Raw genomic sequence first — 25217 nt, 5'->3', positions numbered from 1 at the left:
AAGATGCAGAAAAGAAATTACATCTACTTATATTTTAGCCTATTTTGAACTAATTGAAAAGCAGCTGTCAGAACTGTCCTTCTAGAATTTATTGTTGCCTGTGTAAGGCATTGCTTTTTACTAAGTCCTAGTGATCCTAGCAATAATAGTTTAAAACATAGAGCATGCTTTTGAGAAGATTTTTTTTTCAGCTACTGCATGTTCTTTCTTTGATTTTGATTTTTATGTACATATTTTTTATTACACTTTAAGTTCTAGGGTACATGTGCACAATGTGCAGGTTTGTTACATATGCATACATGTGCCATGTTGGTGTACTGCATCCATTAACTCATCATTTACATTAGGTATATCTCCTAATGCTATCCCTCCCCCCTCCCCCAACCCCTCAACAGGCCCCGGTGTATGATTTTCCCCTTCCTATGTCCAAGTGTTCTCATTGTTCAATTCCCACCTATGAGTGAGAACACGTGGTGTTTGGTTTTTTGTCCTTGCGATAGTTTGCTGAGAATGATGGTTTCCAGCTTCATCCATGTCCCTACAAAGGACATGAACTCATCCTTTTTTATGGCTGCATAGTATTCCATGGTGTATATGTGCCACATTTTCTTAATCCTGTCTATCATTGTTGGACATTTGAGTTGGTTCCAAGTCTTTGCTATTGTGAATAGTGCTGCAATAAACATACGTGTGCATGTGTCTTTATAACAGCATGATTTATAATCCTTTGGGTATATACCCAGTAATGGGATGGCTGAGTCAAATGGTATTTCTAGTTCTAGATCCCTGAGGAATCACCACACTAACTTCCACAATGGTTGCACTAGTTTACAGTCCCACCAACAGTGTAAAAGTGTTCCTATTTCTCCACATCCTCTCCAGCACCTGTTGTTTCCTGACTTTTTAATGATCGCCATTCTAACTGGTGTGAGATAGTATCTCATTGTGGTTTTGATTTGCATTTCTCTGATGGCCAGTGATGATGAGCATTTTTTCATGTGTCTGTTGGCTGCATAAATGTCTTCTTTTGAGAAGTGTCTGTTCATATCCTTTGCCCACTTGTTGATGGGGTTGTTTGCTTTTTTCTTGTAAATTTGTTTGTGTTCTTTGTAGATTGTGGATATTAGCCCTTTGTCAAATGAGTAGATTGCAAAATTTTTCTCCGATTCTGTAGGTTGCCTGTTCACTCTGATGGTAGTTTCTTTTGCTGTGCAGAAGATCTTTAGTTTAATTAGACCCCATTTGTCAATTTTGGCTTTTGTTGCCATTGCTTTTGGTGTTTTAGACATGAAGTCCTTGCCCATGCCTATGTCCTGAATGGTATTGCCTAGGTTTTCTTCTAGGATTTTTATGGTTTTAGGTCTAACATTTAAGTCCTTAATCCATCTTGAATTAATTTTTGTATAAGGTGTAAGGAAGGGATCTAGTTCCAGCTTTCTACATATGGCTAGCCAGTTTTCCCAGCACCATTTATTAAATAGGGACTCCTTTCCCCATTTCTTGTTTTTGTAAGGTTTGTCAAAGATCAGATGGTTGTAGATGTGTGGTATTATTTCTGAGGGTTCGGTTCTGTTCCATTGGTCTATATCTGTTTTGGTACCAGTACCATGCTGTTTTGGTTACTATAGCCTTGTAGTAGAAGATAATTTTAGCAACAAATTACTTTCTATGAAGTACAAGTAAATCAATGTTAAGGGTAACCATTTTAAAATATTGAGAAGTAAACTTAATTGGAAAATCTTCACAACACCTTTAAAACATAAATTCATATTCTAAGGGGGTCTTAAACATTTTTCAAATGCACTGGAAAATAGCCATGTAAAGTGTGATCTCTCCATTGTACCTCTCACAGAGTACTTGCGTTTTTACAGAAAATACAAGGAACTAAGTATGGACCTTTTGTACCTGCAGATAACTGGTGCATATAATGAAATAAAAAGCTGTTATTTCTTATCTCATCCAAGGAGAAAAATGGAAAAATTTTCTAGGAATTTAGGTTGACCTATAATGGACAAGGCGAACTATTAACCTACAATTATTTTCAGGGAAATTTTCTTTGAACTTCTCTGAAAATTGGAGGAGCAATAATTAATATCATGCAGAAGAAAATACCCAGGCTCTGGGATTTCATTTTTTATAGATATGTCATAATTGTACCTATTTTGGGGATACATGTGATGTTTTGATACATGTATACAATGTGAAAATAAAGTCAAGGTAATTGAGATATCCATCACCTCAAACATTTACCTTTTCTTTGTGTTGGGAACATTACAATTCTTCTCTTCTAGTTATTTTGAAATATACAGTAAATTACAGTTAAGTGTAATTTTCCTACAGCACTCCCAAATATTAGAACTTATTCCTTCTATCTAACTATATTTTTGTACTCATTAATCAACTTCTCTTCATTTCTCTTGCTCCCCACTTTCCTTTCCAGTCTCTGGAAACCATTATTCTACCATCTACCTCTGTGAGGTCTACATTTTTTTAGCTCCCACGTGTGAGTGAGAACATTTTCTTTGCCTGGCTTGTTTCACTTAACATAATAACCTGCAATTCCATCTGTATTGCTGCCAGTGACAGAAATTAATTTCTTTTTGTGACTGAATAGTATTTGATTGTATACATATACCACATTTTCTTTATCTATTCTTTCAGTGATGGAAACTTAAGTTGATTCCATATCTTGGCCATTATGAATAGCACTGAAATAAACATGGATGTGGAGATATCTATTCAATACATTGATTTCCTTTCTTTTGATATATACTCAGCAGTGGGATTGCTGGATTGTATGGTAGTTCTATTTTTAGTTTTCTGAGAAACCTCCATGCTGTTTTCCGTAATTGCTGTATTACTTTACATTCCCACCAACGGCATACAAGTATTTCCCTCTCTCTGCATCCTTGCCAGCATTTGTTATTTTTTTTTCTTTTTGATAGTAGCCATTCTAACTGGAGTGTGATAATATCTCATTGTGGTTTTGATTTGCATTTCCCTGATGATTAGTGATGTTGAGCATTTTTTCAAACACCTGTTGGACATTTGTATGTCTTCTTTTGAGAAATGTCTATTTGGGTCTTTTGTCCATTTTTAATTGGATTATTATTTGCTATTGAGTTGTTTGAGTTTCTAATATATCCTGGTTATTAACCTCTTGTCAGATGGATGGTTTGCAAATATTTTCTCTCATACTGTAGATTGTCTCTTAACTTTGTCGATTGTTTCCTTTGCTGTTCAGAAGTTTTTTAGCTTGATGTAATCCCATTTGTCTACTTTTGGTTTTTTTGCCTATTCTTTTGAGGTCTTACCCCAAAAATCTTTGCCTAGACCAATGTCTTGTAATGTTTTCTCAATGTTTTCTTCTAGTAGTTTCATAGTTTAGGTTTTACATTTAAGTCTTTAATCAATTTTAAGTTGATTTTTGCATATAGTGAGAGAGAAGGGTTTAGTTTCATTCTTCTGTATATGTATATCAGGTTTTCCTAGCATCATTTATTAAACAGACTGTCCTTTCCTCAATGTATGTTCTTGGAGCCTTTGGCAAAATTAGTTGCCTGTAAGTGCGTGGATTTATTTCAGTGACCTTTATTCTGTTCTATTCATCGGCATGTCTGTTTTCATGCTAGTAACATGTTGGTTTGGTTACGATAGCTTTGTAGTATAATCTGAAATCAAGTACTTTAATGCCTCCAGTTTTATTCTTTCTGCTCATCATTGCTTTAGTTATTCGGAGTCTTTTGTGTTTCTGCATGAATTTTAGGATTCCTTTTTCTATTTCTGCAAAGAATGTTATTAATATTTTGATAGGATTGCTGGAATTTGTCTTTTTAATAGGACAGCAGAGAATATAAGAAATAATATTTGCTTTCATTTCCTGGGTCTTTCATGAAGAATATAAAATCTGTATGTAGTCCTTTTCTACCCTATCTATAATATTTATTATTTAATCATTTAAATGTCAGGGGTATGCTGAACAATAAACAAGGTTGGGAATTTGTATAATCTGCATATAACTGTGATTCAGCCAATATGTATATAGTTGATTCTCATTATTTGTGATTTTATATTTACAGATTCACCTTCTCATATCTTTTACATTTTTGTGCTTAATGTTGGTGTTTCCATGGTTTGAAATGGCCCCATAGTGTAGGGCTGACATGCTGTCTCATGTTCCTAAGCACAATAGGCTGTCACACGCCTTATGGAGAAAACATATGTGTTAGAAAATCTTTGTGGAGGCATAAGCTACAGTGCTGTTGATTGTGAGTTCCATCTTAATAAATCAACAATATGTATAAACAGTGACACACATAAAACAAAGTTATGTATTGATTATTTGACAAAAATATTGGAGCCACAGAGTTGTGGAAACCTAACCCTCTATTTCTCCTAGTAACAGTGCTTCGGTATTTGCTAATTTAGTGTTTGTGGTGACTTCATAAATCATAACTACCGCAAATATCAAGAATTGACTGTATTGAAAATGTACGATTACCAGGTAGTGGGCTAGGTCCCAGAGATTCAGGAACCAAAGTCACAGTTCCTGGCCCCACAAGGTTCACCATCTATTGGAGAGATGGATTTGTAATAGAATAATTATTCACAGTGGAGAAAATGCTGTGGTACAGAAGCAGCCAAGGTACTAAGAGGAGTCTAATCCTACCTGAGGTGTCCTGGTAATAATATACAGATCCGTAGCTGCATGCCTGAGAAAATGATAGAAACAGTAAAAAAGAATGCACTGCATGTGGGAGAATGTAAAGTAAATGTGGCTATATGTTTATTTTTAAGCACAGCATAATGTTAGTGGGGTTCTGAGTCATTTTGGTACTATATTGTTACAGAAATACACTGTGGTGAAATGCTTCCACCTCTTGCTAAAATGAACACTGAGAAAAAATGAAGAAGACTGACAAGCACCAACGAAAAGTTGCAGAATAGAAATAGCCACACTCCTCTGGAGTCTTTAATTCATCCACAGCCATCATATAAAGGTAGGGGAATAAATTACCTTATGGTTTTGTCCTTTTAAAATGTATTTTAAATTAAACAATACTAAAAACACAGAAACATGCATATATTGATTCAACAATATTCTCTGGGTGACTGCTATAGGCCTGCAAACTGTTGTAGGCACTGGAAACTAAAAGGGCAAGCTTATGGCCTTACAGAAGCAGACATTCTAGTGGAAAGTGTAAGTAAATAAATGAAAAGGAAACTGACAACCATTGATAATGTTTATGAACACGATAAGCAGGTTAACGAGATAAGGGATGAGGGACTACTTTAGTTTGAGTGTCAGAGCAGAACACTTAGAGAGTTTGAGCTGAGAACTGAGTGATAGAAAAAAATCCAGCCAAGTAGGGTTTGAAGATCATACCGTCCATGTGTCATGAACCAGGATCCATGTGGATATATTCAAGGTTTGGAAACCAGGCCAGTATCACTTTAAGAGAGGGGCTTTGGAGAAGCAGGATGTAGAAGATGAAGCTGGAGAGCTGTTTAGATGTGGGAAAGTGTCTTCATTTTATTTTAATAAAGATGGAAGTTATTGGAAAGTCATTAGCAGGTGAATGAAAGAATTTACATTTTTTAAAGGCCATTCTTCTTTATTATAGCCAATTAGTATGTGTGGGGGTCGCTACTACCCCCCACACATGGGTACTACCCCCCACGCAGGGTGCTCTTACCCACATAAAAGATACTGCTGACTTGGCTTAGGGATGTGGCATTGGAGATGGATGAATTTGAAAGATATTTCGGCATAGATGACCACCCAAGCTCCTATGAAGCTCCAAATATAATTCTAATTTCCATATGCAGGGTATGCTGTCTATTTGCATTTTAATACACAACAGTCAGATTGTAATTTATTCTACTATTTCAAATAACTGCTTATGATGTATATGTCTGTGGCCTGCTTCTGAAACTTAGAGGGTGTTGATGTCAAGTTGTGAAAATAAAGAAAATTCTGCCCAAAATCTCATATTCTAGGTGGGTTATGTTGTAACACTCGGAGACTTGAGCATTCCAGATGTGTTTGTAGCTCTTCTCCTGCTTCCTGGATGGCTCCTGACTTCTAAGAACATTGTTGCTCAAGCCACTGAGAGGCAGCCTGTGGGAAGGGTGTCCTTCTAGATGAGAAACAAGAGTTTTTTAAGGACTAGTGACTTAGTCAAGCATAACTTCAACACTAAAACTTTTATACTGGGTTATTCATAGATGGAATGTTGAAGGGAAAATTAAAATCCAATTTCAAATTGGTGCTTTAAAAAGATGAGAATATACGGATTCAAGCAATGGTTACCAGAGAAATTTATCCTCTGTGCAGTGAGGATTTCACATCTTGTATTATGTAACCATTGTGCAATGTCCATAGGGTAGGGAAGAGAGGAAAAGAAATGTATGCAATGACCTTGTAGGTCCAAATTTGCAAGAAGCCAACAGCTACTGTTGGAGGGTGGACAACCCTCAAGTCTGTGCTCAGAAGAGTTTTTCATGATAGCTCAACTGAACGATATTTTAAGATCTCAGCAAAGTGCAGCTTGCTTTCCAATATTCATAACTGTCTGAAATGGTTCTAAACTTGTATGGTGTAGGAATTCTTCCTTCCTCCACCCCAGATCCTTCTGTAAAGCTTTTAGTCGTTAGAAAACAGACCCAGTGCAGCAATTATACAGTGCTGGATAATTAAAAAGTCACATGAGACTCTACAAGTTCACAGGAGAGCCAAGGCTCAAGCTTACTGAGGGGTATTTTGTACCACACGGCTCAGGTAGCTAAAAGCAAGCTTTGTTAAGAAGTAAACAGGTGCAAACCATCAATCAGTACAATTTTGATAAACAGCATGGACAAGCTGGTACAGGATGCTGGTGGGGTTTTAGACTTTTCACAGCACCTTATAAATCACTAGCTAGTACATTTCACCTCTGACTTGGCCCAAATCAATACCATGTTTCCAGGTGCCCATCAACATAAGCAAAGAGCTACCAGTGCACAAGTTAACCCTTTCCTCATATACTTACAGAATTGAGCCAGGATGAAAACAAAGAAGACCTAAAGATGACATACGCCATTCTGTGATTAGTCTTGTCATCCACTGGACTAGATAAAACTCTTTGATTAGCTGGAGAGATCATTAAAAGACTAGGCCTTTCAAATGGAGGTCAAAGTTCCTTAAGAAATGATTGGATTCTGGAGCAACAAGACTAACATAAACTAGAAAGAGTAATGGTGCCTTAGGTTGATTTCCCCAGAAGCAGAGAGTGAAACAAAAAAAATGGAGTGGTGTTTATTCAGAGGTGATGCCAGCATACGTTTGTAGGGTAGTGTGGATGTGAGGCAGAGGAAAGAAGGAAGACAGAAAAGGTGCCTTATCATTTCTGTGATCAAGAGGGGTACAATCACATTAGGTAACTTTGGGATACAGCATAGAACATAACTTGGATTTATCCCAACCAAGGGCATGGAAATTAGAGTATTTAGCTATCTTCTCCCATCTATCTCGAATAAGGGCTGCTCCCTTAGGTGGAGGTGTGGAGTGTCGACTCCCTGGTATTTGTAACGTGCCATACATGTAGACCAAGAAAACTCCAGCAGCCAGAGGAAGCCCTCAGGCGGAGTCCCAGATGTTTGCTTTTGAAAGCCACCATCAGGTCAACTTGCACAATGATGATAACTGCCAATGAGATGAGGATAGAGCACCTACAGTTTCTGCTACAAGAAGTGACAACAAAGATGATGGTGATGATCATGATCATATGAATAGAGCTATCATTTATTGAGCAACTAGAAGCCAAGTCCTATATTAAATGCTTTAAATGCATTTTATCATTTAATTCTTATATGTTGGATATCCCCTCTGTCAGATGGGAGATATTTATACATGATTATATATATATATAATCACCACAATCTTGCAGAATGTATATTATTCCAGTCTTTAATTTAGAGATGACCACACAAGACTCATCAAGGTTAACCAAATTATCTGAAGTAACATAGGAAATACAGCTGGGATTCAAACCCGAGTTTGTCTGCCTCCAAAAGAGTCCCTTGACTTAGGCAACAGTGTAATCCTTAATTAACTAATTAATCATTGACATTTTTCTGACACTCATCTATTAAAAAGTCAGCAGGCACTATTTAGATTCTGAGATACAAAACAAAAATTGCTCCTGGTCCCAAGGAGTTCTATGTTTATGGAAGAGAAAGACCAAAAGACTGTAGTATTGTAAGGGCTATACTAGAAGTATGTTGTAGCTATTGAACAGGATCAGTAAAAAGAGTATCACTTGTTGCTGTATAACAAATAGCCCCATAACTCAGTGACTTAAAATAATAAGCATGTGTTATTGATCATGAGCCTGTGGGTGAGTTGGGGACTTCTACTGATTTGGACTAAGCTTGGCTGATCTTAGCTAGGTTTGCTCTGTAGTCTGCTGACAGGTTGGCTGGGGCTGAATAGTCTCAGATGCTTCACTCCCATGTCTGGTGATTGATTGGATGTGGCTAGGGCAACTCACTTCTCCAGCAGGCTAGCCAAGACTTATTTATGGCAACTGAGCCATGTGGATCACTTATTCAAGAGAATAAGTGTAAGTATGCAAGGCTGCTTAAGACCTGGCCTCAGAACAATCACTTCTACAACATATAGATCAAAGAAATTCACAGAGTAGCTCAGATTTAAGGGATGTGGAAATAGACTGTACCTCCTGGTTAGAGGAGTTCAAAGTCACATTGCAAAAGACATTGATAAAGGAAAGAGAAGAACTAGATTGCAAACAATCTACCAGGAAGAAAACATCTGAATAAAAGATTACAGAGTAAGTAGGTATTCCCTAGCCAAATAAGATTGGAAGAGAATTTAAAGCAAGAAGGGGCTGGGGGCCATGCCTATAATCCCAGCACTTTAAGAGGCTGAGGTAGAAGGATCACTTGGGCCCAGGAGTTTGAGACCAGCCTGGGCAAATAGATGCTATCTCTACAGAAAATAAATTAACTGAGCATGGTGGCACTGCCTGTGATCCCAGCTGCTTTGGAGGCTGAGGTGGGAGGATCACTTGAGCCTGGGAAATAGGCTGTGATCATACCACTGCACTCCAGGCTAGACAACAGAGCAAGACCCTATCTCAAAAGAAAAGAAAAAAGAAAGAAAAGAACAGAAAAGAAAAGACAGTAGGATAGTATGTATTTAAAGACATAGGAATATAGTGTTTCATAATGCTCTCAGGTTACTTGGGAATGGTGAGGGAGAGAGAGGAGGATTAAAGACAAGAAATATGTAAAATGTACCAGAATTCAAGAAAATAAAAGTTAATTTGCAGACAGAATAATATGTTTATGAAAAAGTGACAGACAAATGGGAAGATGAACAAAGTTAGGTCAATGGATGAATGTATGGTTGATTGGACAGTCAGGTGTGGTAATAGGGTTACCAAAATTGTTAAGATTATCTCTTAGAAAAAAATTTGTAGGTTGGGCTTGGTGACTGACACCTGTAATCCCAGCACTTTAGGAGGCTGAAGCAGGTGGATTGCTTGAGCTCAAGAGTTCGAGATCAGCCTGGGCCACATGGCGAAACCCCATCTCTACAAAACAAACAACAACAGCAAAAAAAAAAACAAAAAACAAAAATTAGCCAGGAATGGTGGCATGCACCTGTGGTTCCAGCTACTGGGGAGGCTGAGGTGGGAGGATCACTTGAGCCTGGGAGGCAGAGGTTTCAGTGAGCCAGGATTGCACTGCTGCCCTCTAGCCTGTGAAACAGAGCAACACACCCTGTCTTAAAAAAAAAAAAAAAAAAAAAAAAGAGTTTGTAGAATGTGTATTTATTTCAACAAGAAAGGAGGGAGGAAATACCTTTGTAAGTGATTGAAGAAAACAATGTGGTTGAAAGCAGACTTGAAGGAAATAACTTTTCAGCATGTGACTGTGTTTGTGGCTTCAGGGAGCTATTGTGATGATGCAGATTGCAGGATAGAAACTCTTTCTATGGGACAACTTTTATAAGCGTGCTAAGCATAGTGAGTAGGTTTTTGTGAAAACGAATGAAGAGTTTGACTTATGGTCACAAGCAAATTCCGAGGCTCTAGATTCTCACAAGGCCAAGTCTCTGTGAAGACTGCTGATGTTAGAGATATATTTATATAGAGATTTGTGCATGTGTGTGTTTCCACTGCAGTATGTATGTGAGATGGTAATTTTCAATTCATGGATTTCTCCACTCTGAGACTGAGTTGCGTAAATTGAATAGCAGCTCTATTCTACAGTTTTCCAAAGCCACTTTCATTGTACTCCTGGGTCTGTGTTGCAAGTGTGGAGCTCGCCCAAGTCACCAGGTGCAGCAGATTTTACTGTGAAGTTTAACAGGCTAACATTAGCATATCAAGCTCCTCAGAGGCAGAATGGAAACTTTCGTAGTTCATTTTCACAGCTAAGTAATACTACATTGTGTTAATATATCACAATCTATTTATCTGTTCTTTTATAGATTGATATTTCTGTTGTTTCCATTATCTGCTATTATAAAAAATGGTAGTATGATCATTTTTTATATCTCTCCTGGTGCCTGTGCAAGAGTGTTTCAGGGAAGTATATGTAGAAGTGGATTCCTAGGATATAAGATGTATAGGTAACCAACCATCTCGGTTTGCCTAGAACTGAGGAGTTTTCCAGGATGCAAGATTTTTGGTGCTAAAACCAGGACAGTCTCGATCCAAATGGTATAAGTGGTCACCTTGAATACACATATGATCAATTTTACAACATAATACACATTAACCTCTTTCCCACAGAACTGGTAGCAATTTACACTCCCAACAAGTGGTATTTGACTATTCCCTTTGAACACCATTCTCTTCATACCTGGTGTTCTTGATATCTTAATTTTTGTCAATCAATTGAGTGTGAAATGGAATCTTGCTGTAATTTGATTTTCCCTGGTTACTAATGAGGTTCGGCATCTTTTCATGTTTAGTTTTCCCTTTGTGTGTTCTCTTCTGTGAAATGCCTTCCATATCTTTCATCTTTTTTTCCATTTTTTTTTTAATTAGACACATCTCATTTATCTCTTCAGATTTTCTTGATTTTTCCAGTACTTAGGTTAGGGTCTCTCAACAGCAGCAGTGATGGCATTTTGGACTGCATAATTCTCATGGGATACTGTCCTGTGCCTTGCAGCACATTGAGCAGCACGCTTGGCCTTTACCCACTAGGTGCCAATAGCACCCCCAAGTAATGAAAATAAAAAATGCCTCTAGACATAAAACTACCTCTTGCCAAATGTTTCCCCAGGGAACAAGATTGTACCTGGTTGAGAGCTTCTTGCTCCTGTGGGAAAGAGAAGGTAGCAGGGCAGGTAAATTCCATTTCCATTTCTCTCTCTGACGATCTCTCTCTCAAGGCCTGTACAGCATGTCTCTGTCCAGCATGTTTAGAGGTGTTGCGTGTCACATAGCAGATGCTTTGCTGGACCACTGGCTGTATTTCTTCATGGTAATGCAGTGGTCACAGCAGTAACTTCTCACTTTGTCTTGCTGCTCACCCTTCCCTGCTTCATTTCCTATCTCTTCTCTTTCCCACCTTTGGATTTCATATTCCAATTAAAACCTCAGCGCTTAGTGCATGTCTCAGGTTCAGTGTCCTAGGGAAACTGAACTAAAACAAGTAGTTGCAGACAAGATAACCTACAGATAGGATTTTGGAATTTGATTACTGACCTGTCTGAAAGCAATAAGGATCATATATTTAGTGGTAAATTGGGATAAAAATAAACCCTGGCAGGCAGCAGCATTACAATTACTCAAGCTCTCATCTGCAGTAAATTGGGAAATGGCTTAAGTGGAAGGTCAGGTGTTAGGAGGCCTACTAGCTGCAACACAAAGTGGCTATTAGAGCACTGATAATTATGCAGATTGCGAAGTAGATGGCTACTTTTGACCTGCGGAAAGAAAATGTTAAGCTGAGGATGGTTCATTGCCAACTTAAGGCATGCTCTGAAAGCCAGAGGACGTCATCTGTGGCTACTTTAAAGGAGACTAATCTCTGGTCACTGCAGGGCAGACTGTGTTGTAACACAGGCCCAGGATCTGACTATAAGGCTGGTAGGGCTGCCAAGGAGACAGGATACACAGCTTTGTAAAATCTCCTATTTCAAACTCAGGGCCATGTTCAGAATAAGGAGATGTGGGATGAGTTCATTTGGATGGATGAGCTTGAGGACCTTAAACTTCTAAGTTCCCTTAAACCACCCTGGAAGACAGGAGTCATCCTTCTTTTTCTGACAGAGAAGAACAGCTTTCCTTGCCCAACAGTTATGTAGGAATCTCACCTGAAGCAGGTGCCTTATGAGATAATTCTTGCATGTCTTAAGATCTTTCTCTGCCACTGCTCATTGCCTCCATGATGATAACTAGAGTGTAGACTCAGCAGAGAAGTATCAGCCCTCTCCAGGGGGAAATAGCCTATCCACTGAACAATTGAAGTACCTTGAAACCCACCCGGGAGTGGACCTTGAGTGTATTAGAGTGGAGGGGGGGATATATGTTGTGCTGAACTCCCATTGACTTCACTGGGGATGGCACCAAGTTCAAGAGGCAGAAGAAGAGACCCAGAGCCAGAAACAAGACATTGGGTCTCATGAAGGTCTTACATACAGGGGAGAGAGTCCAGTGGTGGTGAGCTAGACAGGAGAACCACAACCACTTGCAAAAAGCATACAGTTTATATAGCATTTTCACTTAGCACCCTCCCCTAATAACTTCCACCTGGCAACCTTTTAACCCAAAACACAGGGCCTCAATCCCCTGCACAGCCCACATTCCACATGACAGGATGGGGCCCAGATGTTCCTCATAGAAAAGGAATAGCTCTCTGGGTTGGCCACTCCTGGATTCCCTAGCTCAGAATTCCCAACTGCATTCAGGTGCACCATACAGGGTCATTCTTAGCCTATGCTTAAGTAATTGTTATCAGGTACATTCACCATACAATATAATGCTAGATCAGAGGGTATTCATTGATATAGAGACACTCACTCATAAGTCAAGATTCAGTTGTTTGTCAAGGACACTTGGAGCTGATCCCGATAGTTTTCTGGGGTGGTTCTTCAAATCCTGTATGTTCTGATGGCCTACAGCAAATGAGGAAATGCCACAAGTTCTTTGACAGTCTCAATAAAGGGTCTGATGGCTCAGAGAGGAGGGATGTTAGAATGCATGTTAAAAAGGTTTTAGGTACAATCTATCATTTGACTACTTCTAACTAAGAAGACCCAGAGGACACTCCCTTCACAAAGACAATAAGGGATCCTGAAAAGGAGTGCTGACACCTTTGAGAAGGTGATCTGTAAAGGCTGCCATCTATGGGCTGGGATTGACATTTGAAGAAGCTGTCCAGGAGTTAATCTTCCTAATATTGCTGGGATCATGAGGCCCAGAACAACAGAGGCTAAGTAGCAGTGCTTAGTGTTAGAGGTAAGGTGGTCTTAACTACTATAATGCATAGCAAAATTAAAGTGGCAGTCAGGGTGCCTTGAGCCACAGGGATCTAACAGTGGCTAAGAGATCCTGGAAATCTTTGGGACAAAATAACTGGGCAGCTAATAGATCTGCAGTTTGCATAACAGTGGAGAACAACTGAAGGGTTATAAACCATGGAATATCACGGGCCCTTTATAGGTTTCCACATCTAAGTCAGTTCAGAGATGGCAAAGGAACCATGGCAGTCAGCTCATGTTCATGTTTCATGTTTATTCCGTTTTTAATTTTTTGTACATTTTACACATCGTGATTGCATATCTACCTGCTAATTCTAATACATGATGTACAATCGGTACAGTAAACCAGTTGATTGTTATTTGGTCATCTGGGGCTCTGGGTGACCAAAGCTCCTCAGGTCATGGGTAATATTTGAGTATTGATGCAAGCATGCAGGAATCCTTAGGGCCTCTACTGGGGATGTTTTCCCATGGAGAGCATTGCTTTGTGTTCTCTAGGAGTCAGAAACATTGGCTGTCTTCTGGGATTCCACGCTAGGGACTGACTCTCAGGCTTGGCTGCTCTGCCTCCCATTGCCCAGGGCCTAGGCTTTGTCTTTAGAGCAGTGTTGTTATCATCATATTCCTTTAGAGCTACCCAGTCATTTTCATTAGTTTAATTCCTAAATCATTTCTCTGGTGTCATTTCTCTGTCATTTATTTTTGAGGGCAAAGGTGGAGGGAAGCTCGGATATTTCATTTACTAACTACTGAGCCTAGCAAAACTTATTACTTCTTTTTAAAATTTTTTTGAGACAGGGTCTCTCTGTTGTGCAGGCTGTAGTGCAGTGATACAGTCATGGCTTACAGCAGCTTCAAGCTCCTGGGCTCAAGCAGTCCTCCTATCTCAACCTCCCAAGTAGCTGGGACTACAGGTGCAGGCCACCACACCTGACTAATTTTTTATATTTTTAGTAGAGACGAGGTCTTGCTGTGTTGCCCTGGCTGCTCTGGAACTCCTGAGCTTAAGTGATCCTCCTGCCTCAGCCTCCCAAAGTGTTGGGATTACAGACATAAGCTACCATACCAGGCCATCAAAATTGACCTTTTAATAAATGTATCCAGGATATATTTGCATTTTAGCATAGGGATCCTTTAAATTACCTAGACTGCATACTACCAAAAATGAAATAACTTTGTCTCTCTACTTGCCTGAAAATGACTTAGAGCAATTAGCTACTGCCCAGTGCACCAATTATAATGGCATTGAGTTTGGTCCAGGAAGTCTTTAATTGAATGAATCAGAGGGGTATTCTTATCCCTTGTGCAGTATCTTTTTCACATGGTTAACAGGTATTGATCAGAAGACTGGGCCTGTGGGCATAGATCCTGAGTGACGTTTCTCTAGTCAGAGGCAAGCTCAGCTGGTCCCCTCTCCACACATTCTTTATTTATGGAACACTCACATTCAACATGTATTGAGCTGTCCCTCTTATTTAGTCATTTTTTAGAAACATGATAGTGGTACATTTCAGGAATATTTTCACACATTTCAAAGTTTGACATGCACAAAGACAAACTTTTAACAGTTCAGAACACTTTCATCTTTGGAACTGTTGTCTCTATACTTTATATATAGAGAGAAATGTAAATGACTTTGCTTGACTGGTCAAAGGGTGGAGCAGGGTTCTCATGCCTGTGGAGACCACACGGTGTAAGGGAAAGTAGGCAGGGGGTGAGAACTTTGCAAAGAGGGAAACGTAGGCCTGTGTAAATGCAATGGCTCCTACCTATCTCCAATCTATCATTGCTCTATGGGAATGTGGGCCAGATATTCCAGTTTTTTAAAGGAAGCTTGAAAGCTAGAGTTTTCTAATATAAAACCTCCTAATTTTTAAACATTGCTTTATTAAAAAACAAAAATATGCAAACAACAAATGACCTGATTTTCTGGGGGAACAAAACATGTTTGGGGCACCCTATGTGCTGAATCTAGCCTGCAGACAAGTTCAAATATGCAGCATGTAGCTTGAGATGGATGAGTTTCAAAATGCAAATCCTATCTGCACTGACAATTGGATTATTTTGTGTCAAGGAAAATGACTTTTCTGTCTTAAGGTATTTTTGCTTTTGATTGCTTCTTTTATTGCTTGGGATTTTCTTCTCCCTGGTATAACAGCCTAGTGGATACTTTATCATCTAAAGCTACATATAAGCCTATACTATGATCCAGCAATAGCCCCCCTAAGTGTATACCCAAGGAAAACTAGTGCATGATGGATCTATTCAAAGTAACACAAAACTGGAAACAAGCCAGAAGTTCAACAACAGAAGAATGAGAAATCTTGGTTTATTCATTCAGTGGAATGCTGTGCAATAATAAGAACACACTTTTGTTTTGAGATAGAGTCTCACTCTGTCACCCAGGCTGGAGTGCAGTGGCACAGTCACAGCTCACTGCAGCCTCAACCTTCCAGGCTCAAGCAATCCCCTCATCTCAGACTCCCTAGTATCTGGGACCACAGGTGCTTTCCATCACGTCCAGCTAATTCTTTTATTTTTGTAGAGACTAGTTCTCACTATGTTGTCCAGGCTGGTCTCAAACTCCTGGGCTCAAGCTGTCCTCCCACCTCAGCCTCCCAAAGTGCTAGGATTACAGTGTGAGCCGCTGTGCCTGGCAGAACATGCTGTTGATACACACAACAACATGGATGAATCACAGACATTATGTTGAGCAAAAGAGGCTGGACTCCCCAAAAATGTATGTATGTGTGATTCTATTTATAAGGAGTTCAAAAACTGACAAAATTAATCTTTGGTGTTAGAACTCAAAAAACTAGTTTGATATGCTGAGTTAACTGTCTCCTTTTGCAGCTCAGGGGTAACTGCTTAGTAATTTGAAGGAGGTTCTCAAGTATCCCCGTTTGCCATAGGCATGAGGGGGCCGGGTGCTTGAAGGTCCACCCTTCCAACCCTTCACCAACTGAGACATCTCCATCACAAATGCATGCATGTAGAGAGGAAGGCACTCTGATTCCCCATGTGACATGATATTTCACTTTTTTTTCCAAGTCCTCCAGGTTCCCACTTGTGAAATACAAGTTCCTTTATCTATCACAGAGATGTAGAGTTTTTTTTATTCCTACCAAGCTTGAAGGAGTGGCTCTTTGTGGAGCATTACTTATGTATATGTTGATCTCACATCTTCCCCAGAGCATCCTAGTCTCTGCAAATAAAATTAAAAAAAAAAAAACAAGAAGCAAAATAACCCTTCTCTTTTCCCTCATAAGCTTAATATTTTTTTTTCAAGTTTCAAAAGGAATAGCCTGAGGGGAAGAAAATATACACCCAAGGCTATTTCTCTACTACTAGGAACTGGTGTTTCCATACAGATTGTTTCTCATACCTGGGGGATGAGTAAGTGCAGCCTTGAAAGGAAGCAATTGGAAAGCACCTAAAAGAAGCTCCCAGCCTATTTTATTTGGCATCTGCTCTCTAGGGCAGAAAGTGAGACAAGGAGAATCTGCAGTAAAAACCAAAGGAGTAACTGAAGAAGGGGAAACATTCACTGAGCCCTTAAGCTAGAAAGACCTCTAATATTACAATCAGGACTGTGTATTTCAAACAACCTGTAAATAGTGGTGGCTTATTGCAGCTGATAGGACACAAAAGACAGCAAGCAGAGATCTGGTTGTAGTACAGGGGATGCAGAGGAGGGCATTGTGACCGTTCTTTAAGGATTTGTTCCTAATTCAAAGTTTCCTCTATCTCCACATTATTCAAACATCACTACTCAAAATAGAAAACATGGAAATAACTCAGAATCTATAAAGTGCTTCACTTGCTTATTTATAGTGCAGGAAAGATAGGAAAAATTTTAAAAATGGTTATTTTGTTAACTTCCAGTTGTTACATCTCTGTGTTTTAAAATCAAGTTATATCTCATTACAATAAGCTTCATGGGAAATTTGGCATTTTATTCTATGGAATTCTCACTGGTCAAAATCAAAGGTACTTGACCTAGGTAGGAATCAGGTGTCTTAAATCATGCTTAGCTACATCACTTATAGATGGCAGTGCAGTCCTGAGTTCACTTCTTAACCTCTCTGAGCTCCGAGTGAAACAAAGTGAAATCCATGCTTTGTCTGTTCCTTAAGTTTGGTATGAAACAAAGCCAAAGGCATCCTAACAAGGTGTCCAGTGTGAAGTGAATGGGAGGTATGATCATTCTTAGCCCTGTGACTTAGAAAGCAAACCAAATGGCATGTCTGCAAACATTCCTTAGATGAAGTGCTTTTTGATTCTTGTAATTAATGTTTGTTTTTCATTGGGAAATGGATATAAGTATCATTACTTATGGGAAAGAAGTTAAAGATCATGCATTCATGGGGAGAAAAGGAGCTATACAGTTACAATAGAAAGCACTGGGATTTCTACTATCCTCTCTTTCTGGCTGGCCAAAGAGTATAACTCCATGGAGTTGTTTTTCCTTATGTCTAAAAAGAAATACCAGTATCTACCACCCTGAACTACTTAAGAGGAGTGTTGTAAACATCAAAGGAAATCATGTGTGAAAAGGCTTTAAAAGTTCAAATAAAGAAAAAGAGTATATAGTTGAGGGGTTATACCACTTTTCCCTCTTATTCTCAGAAAGGTTTCTAGGCATTATATTGAGGATTCTGATAAGATTAATCAAGCCCTCTCCCACTTGTAATGCTATCTGATTTTTTTCTTCCTTTTACAAATCTAAATAAGTAAAGATAGTATCTAGCAAAAGGCATTGTATGTGTCAAATTCATCATATGGTCAAACAGTTCTAACATCATGGGCTAATGTCAATTAGCCCATGTCAACATTTTATTGTATTAAAACATTAGTCAATGTTTTACTAAATCAATGTTGGCCATAACTTGGGAAAATGTGTATTGTCCAAACCAAGACTGGTTTGAGAGTGAAAAGGAGAGCTGTTAATAATTATGTCAGCCTAACAATAGTCAACTAAGACTGTTCTTGGACAACAAGTATTGTCTAAAATCTTCCTTTTTAAAATAAGTCATAATTATGCCTAATATGTTCTACAGACTAATAAAGGTATGGGGAAGATTTTTTAATGAGCAAACTAAATGTATTCCATGGTTCTAGCCTTCAAGAAGCCACAAGTCTATATGGTAAGAGAAAGATTATGAAATACAAGGATGCAAAATTAGTAAATGAAAGACATCATGCTAGCTAACAAGTGTTGGATTAAGTGGAGTAGAATCTTGGAGATTTAGACACAACCATAAAGATTCAGACAACCTTGAGTTGTTGGGGAGCTTCTCTGAGAGGGCCAAAGTCTTTAACTGGGTCTGGAAGACTGGTGGGAGCTAGGTAGATACAGGGAATAGCATATTTGGAGATATTTGGGGCAGGTAAAACAACACGGAGAAACACATAAATTGATGAGTTTCCATGGCTGTGTGTAGAGGGGAGAGAGAAAAGGGCCGTAATGAAATTTCATAAGGATAAAATCTATTGTTTCAACAAATAGTTATTCAGCATCTGTTACATGATGGGCAGTGTTCTGACTTACAGAAATAAAACAGTGAACTAAACAACATCTTTACCCTTATGGAGTTCGCGTTTTAACAAAAGAGAACTTCCCTTAAAATCTGCACCTTCTCTAAATGAATGTTTAGATGGCAAGAAGTCTTTTGGGGGAAGGAGGAAAGCTGCTTGAAAAACAGAAAATGGATGATTCAGGTCATTTTGTGCTAAAATAATAAGGGATTTCCAGCAACTGAGCTAATTTATCTTCCTAAGCCAGAATCTAAGACATGGAGAAAGGTTTATCAAGCATCCATCCATCCATTCATTCATTCAACAAATGTTTATTGAGAACTTACTAGGTGTCTGGCTCTTCTGTGTGCTGGGGATACTGCAATGAGAAGTTTGGAGAAAGTTCCCTGCCTCTGCAGAGATATTCATCTAGTAAAACTGGATCTTCCCAGATTGTATATTCTAATCCACAAAAATGAAAATTAAAAAAATAAAAACTCTTCAAGTACTTCTTTACATATTCACTTTCTACATACAGAGCTAATAAGATGAAAGTGGTTATTTGCTTTTCTCCATAATACAATTTTCTTACTCTGATTATTACTGTGTGGGTCCAAGTCTTTGCTTCTGCAAATGTAATAGATGCCTGTGGCAATTGAGAATCATCAGGAAACAGAAAAAAGAAACTTTCTCCCACACGTCTGTCTCAGAGAGTAGTAGACCATTTGTCGTGCCATGGGCAGTCCTATTTGGAAGATGTGAGATGATAACCTGACTATGAGGTTAAATAACCCCCCAAAATGCTTCTGCTTCAGACAAGACAGTATATTTACAATGTTGTAATATAGAGTAAATGTCACTGTATAAAACAAAAATGTGGATCTGTTATTCCTAGTTTGAAAACTGGGGCACACATGAGAATCACAGAAACACAGATTGCTAGACCCACCCACTAGAGAGCCTGATTCCAAAAGAATTTTCATTTCTCCCAATCCCCAGTGATACCTATGCTGATGGTCCAGAGGTTGCACCTTGAGAACCACTGTGTTCTTCTTTCAATATGTGGCTGTCATATGAATATAAAATGGATTGATCTGTAGATAATGTAAATTGTAATATTTATAAAGGAGGTCATTGTATTCATGTAACTGTCTATGGCTGGGTTACCCAGTATGGTAGCCAATGGCCACATGGAGCTATTGAACTCTTGAAGTGTGGCTAGTGCCATATGTTGAAATAAAAATATTTTGGATATCTTACGTTAAATAAAATATATTATTAAAACTAATTTCACTTGATATTTAATTTTAATGTGGCTACTAGGAAATTTAAAGTTAACATGTATGACTCACATTTCATTTCTACTAGATAACACTGGTCTATGGAGCTTTTCTAAACATGTATATGCTGAGGGTTGGTTTTTATAGAACTTAGAAGTTTTTTTAGAATTTAAAAGTTGAATTTTTTTTTTTTAGAATTTGAGAGTTACCAGCAGAGGAAACGAAGGTATTGTGCTTTCTTTGTAAATAGCTTTTCAACAGTATCCTTTTTATTCAGTTGTTTTGAGTAGTAGTTAATGAGATAATATTCACTGGAAGATTCCTTCAATAGATATTTGCCAACCTTCACATTTTAATTAATGTGGCTGTTGGGTCAGTTTCTCCCAAATTTACCATAGTTCCTTGGAAGTGTTAAGAAATGCTCTCCTTCAGAAGCAAGGGTTATTAAAGGTCACTGCATTTCCCTTTTTAGAATCCATTCAAGCTCCAGTTGCAATACACATAGATCGATTTCAGATAGATCGTAAATCTAAAAGCAGGATAATGTATTTATGAACTTGGTGGGAGCAAAGACTTTTTCAATAGGACATAGAAGGTAATAAATATAATGGAAAAGATATGTAAATTGGACTAAACTAACAAGTATTCATCAAATACATCTTTGAGTACGAAAAGGAAAACCATAAAGTGGAAGAAAACATTTCAGTACGTTTGTTCGACATATCCAGAATTTATAAAGAGCTCCATCAAATGAGTAAGAAAAAGGAAGAGAACCTAATGTGAAAATCGGCAAGGGACTTGAACAGATATTTCACAAAAGAGGATATCTACATGGCCAAGGCACATGAAAGAAGCTCAAACTCACTAGGGAAATGCAAAATAAAGCCACAATGAGATGCCACTGCACACCCACCAGAATGACAATCATGAAAGGATTGACAATTGGAAATGTGAATAAGGATGTGGAGCAACTCTTAAGCTATTGGCAGGAGTGTAAATTGAGCACTTTGGAAAGCTGACTGGAACACTCTACTAAAGCCAAATATACTCATATCCTTTGACACAGCAATGCTACTCTTAGGTATGTATATACCCAATAATAATGCATCATACATGTCACCAAAAGACATGTACTTGAACATTCAGGCAGCATTATTTTTAAAAGTCCTGAATTAGAAACAACCCAAGTGTCCATCAACAGTAAAATGAACTTACAAATTATGGTATAGTCATGCTATGATATACTAGACAGCAATAAGAAAGAACATGGCCTATCACGACATGAATTAATCTCACAAATACAAAATGTTGAATCAAACACACTTAGAATTGTATGATGTAATGATTCTATTCATGTTAAGTTCAAAATCAAGCAGACCAATCAATCTCTGGTGGGAGAAGCTAAGATAATGTTTTGCCTTTGATGGAGTTGGTTACTTGGGCACAGCTTGAGGAAGGCTTCTAGCATTTTCCTCCTTGGACTGCACTGTGGTTTCAGGAATGTGTTCCCTTTGTGAAAAGTCGTTAAGCTGTACCCTTTTCTGTATACATGTTATACCTAAATAAAATGTTTAACAAAAAGAGAGAAGAGGAAATACAAAGTCATACCCCATGACCCTCCCAGAAAAAGTAACTCACCTCTTTAAAATACACACATGCACACACACAAACACACACACACACAAACACACACACGGCCATCACTGTATCTCACTACTTAAAATTTAAAAATAATATAGACTTTCATTTTATACTTAAAACTCTAGTTTGCAATTGACCTTCAGAAATTGTTTTAATATAATAAGATTTTTTGCACCTATCAGTCCAATTTATTTATCTTAAATTCCTCATTGGACATATATCATTGAAAATCAAAACTAGAATTATAGTGCAAAGTTAAAGTGTAAGTAGTATATTGTTCTATATTCAATTCAATGTCATCTAGCTAATAGAGATCTTATGTGATTCAACTTGTCCTGAAAAACCTTAAAAAAAAAGGACCTTGATGATAGGCAGGTTCTATAGACCATGAGATTTGAATAACTCTATATAGAGTTAATTCCAAAGATTTATGACAGTCATAAATTTATACAACTGACATCCAATTATTTACATTAGATTGAAGTGAGAAACTAGATAGAGGTATTATTTTAAAAGTATAAATTGTTCAACACAGCTTATTCAAAAGTGTTTATGAGTGCATGGTTATATTCCTTACTTGTAGGCAGCTGGTCGTAATGCGTATCTTTATAAAGTGTTAATGAGCTTTATTATATGACTCAAAATTTATTTGCTCAACAGCATTTTTGGTTTTAGTGTGTAAATGTATGATTATGATACAGTAACACATAATATATATGCAGAACTACATTGAAATTCTACATTACTGACAAGTTTCCACTAATGTGAACTATATGGCTCTTTGAGTTAGAGATGTCTGTAATTACTGTTCTTTGGCTTTATTAGTATTACTTATGGGGAAATTGTGTAGTGTATGTGCATGTGAGAGAGAGAGAGAGGGAGAGAAAGGGAGGGAGGGGAAGATGGAAATGGACAGGTAAAGGAGAGATGAAGAGAGAGAGAATGGAAGCAGAAGGGAGGAGGGAGAGAAACTACTACAATGAATCAAACTTTTGTTTCTGCATTGACTTTTTGCATTTGGAGAATAAAAAGCCAAAGCCATTTCTCCTTGCCATCTGTGTTAAGAGGGTCTTATCCCACTCTTAGATTATCAAGAAAAATGTCAGATTTACAAGGAGTGCCACTTTTATCCCCTTCCTGAAAGAGGAATATCAATTGCCTTCACAAAGGATCAATTTTATTCTCTTATCATAAATGACTTATTTGCCATCCACGGAACCAGGAAAGTTGCCATTCTTCTTTGCTTAACCTTAAGTCAATTCAACTGCAGGACACTCAGAATAAAGTGGAAATATATTATAATATTGACCCATGATTTGCTGGTAGAGGAGAAACTAGCATGGCTACTGTGGCAGTCACTTTATATACTTTATTTTATTTAATTCTTTTAGTAAACTCATAATATAGACTTTTTGTTTTGTGAGTTCATGTGTTGGTGGGGAGAGAGTAATGTATTTATTTATTTAATTTTTTTTTAATGAAGAAACTGGAGCTGGAAGAAATCCAGGATTTGTCCGTCAGGCTTACACAGCTGCCAAGCTGGTATTGATTGGCCCAGGTGAACTCTCACTCATTCTAGGATACCATCCTTCCTCCCAGTTTTGGAACTTTGTCATGACCATGCCTAAATCTTTTAAAATGCCAAAATTTCCAAAGTTTGTGAAGGTATATTTTACAACTATTTGAAAAGGCATCATGAATACTTAAGAACTAGGGTGATGATTAATTTCCAAATTTTCCCCTCTAAACTAATTAAATGAATGATGTTGAATCATCTGTTTTAAAAAAATCACTGAGAGTTAGAATTCCTTTAGTGTTGAACTCCTTAATTTAAATTATATTATATAGAAGTTTATCCATGGAATAAAACATAACCTAACTGCCAGTTGAAATAAAATTGTGGCTGACCCTTCCAAAGTTCTGTGGATAAACTCCTACGCATACAGCAGCGAGGATGAATACTTAACACTCCGGAATCCCATTCTGAGAGCATATTTGCATTTTCATATGGAAGGTGTGATGCAAACAAGTAATTTCAAAAGCTAATTACAAAAGCCATCTTTAACCTTCTTATTGCTTTCACACAAAGAATGTGGCTTTAATATTTCTTGATGTTAATGTACAGTTAGAAGCAATACTGATGAAACAGGTCCTGATGTCTGGCTGTTTTCTTTTACATGAAAAATTCTGACTATGCTCAAGTACTCTATCAGAGTGAGCAATTGCTTCAGTATTAATTCTCTGGAAGGAAGAATGTATAATCAGCAAAGTTTGAACAATTAGTGATGTATGTACCACTATGTACCTGGGCAGGTTGAGTGATTTCTTTGCACATGGACTTAAACACGATGCTGCATAATAAGGTAGGCTTTGCAATCTTAGAAGCTTTTAGAGGGAGGGACTACCAGCCCCATTTCAAGATAAGGGCTGTGATTGCCTGTCAAATCCTTTGGAAACAGGACCAAGTTTGTAAATCAAAGGTCAAAACTAATGACCTCAAATAAAAATGTTTATAAAAATAACTTGCAGACTGAATATGGGGTTTTCTTGACAGGAAATAAGTATTGTTCTGTGAAGAAATGGGCAATATTGTTTAGATATAAAGAATGTAAGAGGGACTTTTATTGGAGTACATTTGTAGTTTTCATTGTAAATAATAGTAATAGACTATGATTTGTGACTTATTTGTGAATATTAATCATTAAAATTAGGTGATTATTATAAATAAACGTGACTAGAAATCCATGATGTCTTCACAAATTTTTGTCCACAGCAAGGAAAGGACACCTATGCAGAAGAGCCTATCTGGAATAAGGTTGTTTACTATTTAAACCCTACCAAGTTCAGGCTATTCAGTCAAGGTGGTACAGACTGGATGGTGGTTGAAAAATGACCGACAGTCTTTTTCTTTCCGTAGAGTCTTATGATTTTCATGACAGTTGCCTAAAGCTTTTTGGATCACCTTTAATTCTAATAACAACTTTTCTTCTTTACCCTCGCTCTTCCTTTCCTCACTCCCACCACCGTCTGAGTGTCCTCAGTAATCAAGTGCTTTCCTCTTTTGGTACAGATGTTGTCTGTTGGGACTGTATGGGTTTTATCCTGGTAACTCAGGGACCCCTGCGTTTGAAACACCTACAAGTGCATTTCTTCTTAGGCATGTCTGAGAATATGTTTCTAGGAAACTAGCAGGCAGCTGCAAGGTGCACAGATGTTGTTGCCCTGTCTATATGCCCTTGGCTTTCTCTGGCTGCTGAGCCTGTTTGTGGGTACAG

The 25217-nt window shown here is 38.0% G+C and overlaps 1 protein-coding gene across 6 annotated transcripts in view; it reads left to right on the top strand.

The window, feature by feature from the left end:
* PAK5 (p21 (RAC1) activated kinase 5) overlaps positions 1 to 25217 on the top strand; it is a 302023-nt gene that overhangs the window by 122628 nt on the left and 154178 nt on the right. For 5 of the 6 annotated variants that reach the window (XM_003810560.6, XM_034947548.4, XM_034947549.3 and 2 more), the window contains one exon: positions 4851 to 5000. The exons of the other annotated variant lie outside the window; for it this stretch is intronic. The gene's annotated coding sequence lies outside the window, so the exon portion shown is untranslated. The remainder of the gene's footprint in view (positions 1 to 4850; positions 5001 to 25217) is intronic. 6 annotated transcript variants of the gene reach the window in all.

Source organism: Pan paniscus, chromosome 21 (genome assembly GCF_029289425.2).
Source record: "Pan paniscus chromosome 21, NHGRI_mPanPan1-v2.0_pri, whole genome shotgun sequence".
NCBI classification, from domain to species: Eukaryota; Metazoa; Chordata; class Mammalia; order Primates; family Hominidae; genus Pan; species Pan paniscus.
The sequence above is the reverse complement of the archived record's forward strand: the minus strand, read 5'-3'. Positions and strand labels throughout refer to the sequence as shown.